At 41.7% G+C, this 7,929-nt stretch overlaps 1 long non-coding RNA gene across 1 annotated transcript; it reads right to left on the bottom strand.

Moving 5' to 3' along the window:
• Positions 1 to 285: 285 nt before the first annotated feature.
• On the bottom strand, positions 286 to 1,834 carry LOC125522584. Its single transcript, XR_007289838.1, has 3 exons — positions 1,663 to 1,834; positions 556 to 601; positions 286 to 435 (listed from the first exon to the last, which is right to left on the bottom strand). It is a non-coding gene; the product is annotated as an uncharacterized LOC125522584 (long non-coding RNA).
• Positions 1,835 to 7,929: the final 6,095 nt, after the last annotated feature.

The following is a 7,929-nucleotide window of genomic DNA, read 5'->3' on the forward strand; positions in this document are numbered from 1 at the left end:
CTATAAAAGTTCAGGATGCCAACCCAACACCTAGCTGGTTCTTGTGCAACTGTGTAAAATACCACATCCTAGGTTTCTTTGTGTAGAAAAAAATAAAAGAAAAAAGCCTAATGCCATTTCATGTTACCTCAGCAGCTACTTCAGGCGATGTGCCGGCTCCATCTACAACTCGAACCTGTGTGGTCGCCTTCCGTTTACACCATTTCACAAAGCGGAATTGGTAAGCAACCTAAAGGATGCATGAAAAAAGTTACTTATCTCTCTCTCTCTCTCTGTGTGTGTGTGTGTGTGCGCGCGCAAAAAAGTGACATGCACCCACACTGGTTGCTCGATACTTGCCTCATCATCCTCTGCCACCCCGTCGATATCAACACGACGCGTCTGCCGCTCGATGGGTCGTTTCGAGTTCTATCTAGAAGAATGGTTTGCAGATCCCTGCATAGAACAAACAAAACCCAGAACATGGTCAGGAAAACCCTCCAAAAAATAGTTATTATAATTGCAAAACAAAACTTCTACAAGGATAAATGAAAAACGATGAAAAAGCAAACATACCTCTCCTTCACTAGGAGCCGCATCTCCTTCTACAACCATTTTTGGTCTGTTAAAAAAAGCAAACGAACAAATTAGTCAAAGAAACCATATGCATAAAAGAGAAAAATGAGGGGAAAATTGATATCAAAGTAATGCCATAATTTAAACAAGTAATGTTGATTTTTCAAAGCACACCTACAAAATAAAACAAAATGTGTGCAACTTGATGCACTGTATGGCCAACAGGGCACACATGAGTGTGCAACCAAAAAATCTACATACACACTAACTAATCATGATTTAGTCATCTGAGCCATAACTAAACTAGCCTCCAGCCATGCAACTACATAGCCCTTTCATGTACAACTGCATAAGTATGACTAAGCCAACTAGGATATGTACTGCTTTGATTTTGCAAACTCCTATATGAACGCATACCCTTAACAACAGAGCACCCATGAGTGTGCAACCAAAAACACACACATACTGTTTAAACATGGTTTACACAGTGTATCCATCTGAGGCAATTGGTTAGCCATCACCGTGCAACTCCATAAGTTGGCTAGCCAACTGAGATATTTATATGTGTGATCCAACTACATTTGTGTTTCTGTGCAACCACAAGAACAAACTAGCCAACTGGTTACATATATGCATGCACTTATGAGAAAATAGAGAAACCACACGGATGTATTTTGAGAGGGTTGAGCAAAAACATCAGAACTATCCTCTCAGTACTCTTATGTACTCCCTTCCTTCTATTCCAACTCAAATCGCTGCTAAAAAAATCAAAAAATCACCATGCCAGATCAGACGGTTTGGCCGGAGGCAACACGCCGGAATACCTCGCTGAATCTGCGTGATATGGAGGTGAATCGCCATGAAACCCGTATCCCCTAGAACACGCACCCTCGACTCCCCCTGACGAAATAGGAACTCCCCAAATCACCGGAGTTGACCAGGTAGTCGCGGGCGACGTCTTTCGCGAAAGCTACCTCGTACTCACTGGACATCCACTGGAAATCCTAGAACCCCTCTTCGGCGAGCCAATTACGGAGGATCCCGACCACGGCAGGGGAAAAATGGGGAAGCAGGAGATGCGAGGCAAAAAAGGCGGGTGTACTGTACCTGCGCCGGTGACGAGATGCGGATCCCGCGCTCCCGCCCTTCGCCTTCGGCTGCAATCGCGGCAGCGGTGGCCTATCCCTGCCAGATTTGGGGAAGAAATGAGACGAACATGGCTAGAAGAAAGGAAAATGGATAAGGGAAGGAGAAAGAGGCGTGGCTCACCCTTAATGCTATCCTGTGCGATGGGAACCGGCTGGACCTGGAAAGCGGTGCTTGTGGACGGGCCCAGCCACGTGCACGTGAGGCCGATGACCGCATGATCTGGGCTGATCGAGTGGCTCGTGCTCGGCCGCTCGTTTCACCAAGATAGTGCGCGTGCGCTCTGAAGTACTTAGGATATTTTTTTGGTTTACCATTTGCTGTGTGAGGTCCTGTTCGACGGAATTTACAACTGGATGCAAGTTGCGTCAAAGTGTCAACCATTCGCACAGAGACTTGGCAATCGATCGATCACCTGGGCCGCGTCCATTAACCTTGTTGTAGCGTTTTTCGGTTTTCCTGTTTCTTTTTGGTTTTTGGTTTTTTCTTTCTTCATTTTTCAGTTTATTTTTCTTCTTCCTTTCTTTTCTTTTCCTTTTGTTGTTCCTTTTTTTTGTTTCTTCTTTATTTTTCAAGTTTATTTTTCTTTTTTAAGAGTGCATGTTTTGAAAATTGTCCAAAAACTTAAAAAAATGTTTGTTTCTTAAAAAGGTTAATATTTTTTAAAATGGTCATGTTTTCCAAAATTGTTCGTAAATTTAGAAAATGTTTGCATTTAGGAAAAGCAAGAAGTTCAGAAAATGTCTCTGTCTTTAGAACTTGTTTGGAATGTTTTTGTTTGAATTTACCAAAACTTTTCAAATTATGACCGGCATTTAAAAAATATTCTTGTTTTGAAAATTTATTCACAAATTCAAAAAATGTTCTTATTTTGAAATTTTCATTCATGTATTCAATATTGTTCATGTTCGAAATTTGTTTAGGATTTTCAAAATTGTTCTCCATTCCGGAATTTGTTCTAAAAATTCAAAATATGTTCGTTATTTGGAAATTTTGTTCACAATTCGAAAAATGTTCACACGTACAAAAAAAATCGAAAATTCATCTTTTTAAAAAAAATTCAAAAACCAAAAACACAAATTTTTCAAAAAAAATCGCATTAGCAAAAATTGTTCACAAATTCAAAAAAAATGTCCACATGATTACATTTTGTTTACAAATCGATTTTTTTTTGGGAATTTCGAAAAATAATCCTGTTTACAAATTTTGTTCACAAATTCTACAAATATTTTCCTTTTCAAAATTTGTTCAATATTAAAAAAATATTCAAGTTTCAATTTTTTTTACATATTGAAAAAATGTTGGCATGTTTAGTTTTTATTCACATATTGAAAATTTTCTGCGGATTTCAAAAAATGTTTCAGTTTTGGAAATTTGGCCACATATGCAAAAAATGCTATAATTTCAAAAACAATTCACAAATTTGAAAAATGTTCATTTTTTCAAAATAAATTTTAAAATAGTATGTAATTCTGAAAAATGTTAACTTCTTCAATTTTGTTATACTTTTTCTGAAAGTGTTTGCATTTACAAGAAGTAGTTCATAATCTTGAAAAATGGCCTTGTATTCTATTTTTGTTCCTATTTGTTTTTTATTATTTTCCGCAATAACATTTGCATTTAATTTTTTTTCCTTTTTAAAAATCTTGTTTGATTATTTTAAGTTTTAATCTGCCCCGTATTGTAGTTCATATGTACATGGCTGCCCATTTAGACACATAGCCTCAGTTAGTACATTGGTTATGGACACAGTTCCTAGGCGGGAGGTCTTGTGTTTGATCCTTCGTCATAATGTTTTATGAAATTTCGCGAGCTGGTTTTATGTTTTGAGCTGCTGGTAGTTTGTTTCAGATTTGCGCCGCAGATCTTTCGTAACCGTGGCTGGCACTTCGCGAGCCTCTGTAGGAGGTCGCGAGTTCGATTCGATGGAGCCTTTCTTATTTTTGCGATATTTCATCCCGCGAAGGACAACTAATGGGGCAAAAAATGCAGCAGAGATTCGATCTCCGACCTCGTGTATCCAAACATTCGAACACAACCACTGGGCCGAACTCCCTTAGTTGTTTATTTTGAGGACAAATAGCCCTTATTATATACCAAGCCTATTATGCGTATTAATATGATAAATTGAAAATCAAAATGCATGCACAATGTAAAAACAAAAAATTCAAGAAAGTTCGTAAAATTGAAAATGTTTGTGCAAATTGAAAAATATCGTGAATATGAGGAAACTTCATGAATTTGGAAAATGTTCGCAAAATTTAGGATAAAGTTCATGATCTATGGAATTTCGCGAACTATGTTTTTGTGCTGTCGGTAGTTCCTTTCAAATTTGAGCTGCAGATCTTTCGTAATAGGTCGCGTGTCATTGTGGCTAGTGCGTGGCGAGCCTCTGTAGCAGGTCGCGGGGTCGATTTGATAGAGCATTTCTTATTTTTTGATATTTCATCCCAGGTAAGCCGAGTTCCTATACGAAACCACGACTACTTGCCGCAATATAGGTGCGAGGGAGGTTGTTACAGATCGCAAAAAAATGCGATAGAGCTAGGATTCGATCTCTGAGGGCCTATACCCAAACATTCAAACACAGCCACTAGGCTGAACTCCCTTAGCTATTTATTTTGAGGACAAATAACCTTTTGTATATACCCAGCCTATTATGCGTATTATTTTTATGACAAATTCAAAAACAAAGTAGATGCACAATATAAAAATGTGAATTTGAAGAAAGTTCATAACATTGAAAAGGTTCGTACAAACTGATTTTTTTTGTTAATTTGAAAAAAGTTTGCAAAATTTATAAAGTTCATGAAATTTCGATTTTTTTCACAAATTTCAACAAAAGTTCATTGATTTAAAAATAGTCACCGATTTTGAACAAAAAGTTCACCATTAAAAAAATTCATCGATTTTGAATAAAAAAGTTCATCAAATTTTAAAAACACAGTTCACTGATTATGAAAAAAGTCACCAATTTAGAAAAAATCATCAAAATTGAAAGAAAGTTCATCGATTTGGAAAAGTTCATCGAAATGAAAAAAGCTCATCAAATTTGGAAACAAATCCATCGATTCAAAAAAAGCACATCGAAATTGAAAAAGAATCATCAAATTTGAAAAAGTTAATAGAATTTTAAATTGTTCATCAAATTTGAAAAAAATTCAACAAACTCTAAAAATAGTTCATTGGTTTGAAGAAAAAGTACATTGAATTTTAAAAGTTTGTGCATTAAAAAAATATAAAGAAAAATAAAGAAAATACAAACACGAAAGAGAAAAAAATGAGAACAAAAAGGGGAAATGGGAGTAAGTGAACACACGATGTGTGTTGTCCCAGGTGGTTGTGGAGCTCGCAGTGAGTGAAGAGATCGTTGGTTCAATTCCTTACCGGAGCAATTATTTTTTTTCCAGTTTTAGCAGAAACAGAAAAAAAAAACAAGTGGGCCAGCCCAGCTCAGAGGAACCTCAGGCGCCCGTTAGCAAATGAGCGCTGAAGCGCCAAATAGGATCCACCCTTTGGTGTGTTGGTTCGGCCCGGCATGGAAAGCACACGCTTTGCTCTAGTTGCAGTTTGTGCTCTGAAGCTGGACATGATCAAAGCATATGAGTTCTCAGTCGTCTTTGACCAGCAGGCGTGGCGCACCTTGACAGACAGCACCTCGTGAAAGATCGTGGATGTCGTCTAGAAGGGGATGAATAGGCGCTTTAAAATAATTACGGTTTAGGCTTGAACAAATGCGGAATAAACCTAGCGGTTAATTTGACAAGCACAAAACCTACAACAACTAGGCTCACCTATGTGCACCAACAACTTATGCTAAGCAAGATAAACGACTAAGTGATAGCAAGATATATGACAAGAAACAATATGGCTATTACAAAATAAAGTGCATAAGTAAAGGGCTCGGGTAAGAGATAACCGAGGCACGTGGAGACGACGATGTATCCCGAAGTTCACACCCTTGCGGATGCTAATCTCCGTTTGGAGCAGTGTGGAGGCACAATGCTCCCCAAGAAGCCACTATGGCCACCATAATCTCCTACGCCCTCGCACAATGCAAGATGCCGTAATTCCACTAAGGGACCCTTGAGGACGGTCACTGAACCCGTACAAATGGCAACCCTTAGGGGCGGTCACCGAACCCGTACACTTTGGAAACCCTTGGGGGCGGTCACCGGTACCCGTCAAATTGCTCGGGGCGATCTCCACAACCTAATTGGAGACCCCGACGCTTGCCCGGAATTTTACACCACAATGATTGAGCTCTGAACACCACCAACCGTCTAGGGCGCCAAGGCACCCAAGAGGAACAAGCTCTAGGGTGCCCAAAAACCTAAGAGTAATAAGCTTCTCAAACTTCACTTCCACGTATCATCATGGAGAACTCAAACCGATGCACCTTGACAGACAGCAGGCGTGGCGCACCTTGACAGACAGCACCTCGTGAAATATCGTGGATGTCGTCTAGAGGGGGGTGAATAGGCGCTTTAAAATAATTACGGTTTAGGCTTAAACAAATGCGGAATAAACCTAGCGGTTAATTTGACAAGCACAAAACCTACAACAACTAGACTCACCTATGTGCACCAATAACTTATGCTAAGCAAGATAAACGACTAAGTGATAGCAAGATATATGACAAGAAACAATATAACTATCACAAAGTAAAGTGCATAAGTAAAGGGCTCGGGTAAGAGATAACCGAGGCACGCGGAGACGATGATGTATCCCGAAGTTCACACCCTTGCGGATGCTAATCTCCATTTGGAACGGTGTGGAGGCACAATGCTCCCCAAGAAGCCACTAGGGCCATCGTAATCTCCTCACGTCCTCGCACAATGCAAGATGCCGTGATTCCACTAAGGTACCCTTGAGGACGGTCACTGAACCCGTACAAATGGCAACCCTTGGGGGCGATCACCGAACCCGTACACTTTGGAAACCCTTGGGGGCGGTCACTGGTACCCGTCAAATTGCTGGGGGCGATCTCCACAACCTAATTGGAGACCCCGACGCTTGCTCGGAGTTTTACACCATAATGATTGAGCTCTGAACACCACCAACCGTCTAGGCCGCCAATGCACCCAAGAGGAACAAGCTCTAGGGTGCCCAAACACCCAAGAGGAACAAGCTTCACAAACTTCACTTCCACGTATCACCGTGAAGAACTCAAACCACCAAATGCAATGGCAAGGGCACACGTAGTGCCCAAGTCCTTCTCTCTCAAATCCCACCGAAGCAACTAATGCTAGGGAGGAAAATGAGAGGAAGAACAAGAAGGAGAACACCAAAAACTAGATCCAAGGGGTTCCCCTCACATAGAGGAGAAAGTGATTGGTGGAAATGTGGATCTAGATCTCCTCTCTCTTTTCCCTCAAAAACTAGCAAGAAACCATGTAGGGATTGAGAGTTAGCAAGCTCGAAGAAGGTCAACAATGGGGGAAGAACACGAGCTTAAAGGATGAGGTTGAATGGGGAAGAAGACCCCCCTTTTATAGGAGCTCCCGAATCCAACCGTTATGTGCTCAGTCCGCGCATGAGCGGTACTACCGCTCAGGGGAGCGGTACTACTGCCCGGGCGGTAGAACATGGAGAGTGGAGCGAAATAGAGTGCAAGGCGGAGCCGTATGAGCGGCACTACCGCTGGAGCCAGCGGTACTACCGTTGGCTGCAGCGGTAATGCCGCTTGGCCCAGCGGTACTACCGTTGGGACCGCGCACAACGCCTACCACGAGCACAGGGAGAAGGAACAGGGAGGAGGGCCATTGAGCGGCACTAGGGGCGGTGGTAGCCGCGGTACTACCGCACATGAACGGTACTACCGCTCCTACTGCCGCTCCTACTGCCGCTGAACCGGACACGAGAAAACCACGTCTCGAGTCGAGGCGGTACCAGCGCGGAACCGGAGCTGTACTACCGCTTATGGCCATGGGCGGTACTACCACTGTGGGACAACGGTACTACGTTTGTGGCGATAAGCGGTACTACCGCTCCGGCCCAGCGGTACTACTGTTGGCGCCATCCTTATGCCACTTCCACGAAAGCAAGTAAACTCCACGAAAAATCAGAACTGCCATAACTTCTGCAAATGAGCTCTGAATTGAGAAAACTCAAGCTTGTTGGAAACAAGACAACGAGTAGCATCAAAACAGTGACTGGTTATAGTAAGAAGAGGCAGGGGGTACGCCTAACAAATAGAGGAGTGAAACCTCCAACCGAGAAGAACCG

The sequence above is a fragment of the Triticum urartu genome, chromosome 7, assembly GCF_003073215.2.
Source record: "Triticum urartu cultivar G1812 chromosome 7, Tu2.1, whole genome shotgun sequence".
NCBI classification, from domain to species: Eukaryota; Viridiplantae; Streptophyta; class Magnoliopsida; order Poales; family Poaceae; genus Triticum; species Triticum urartu.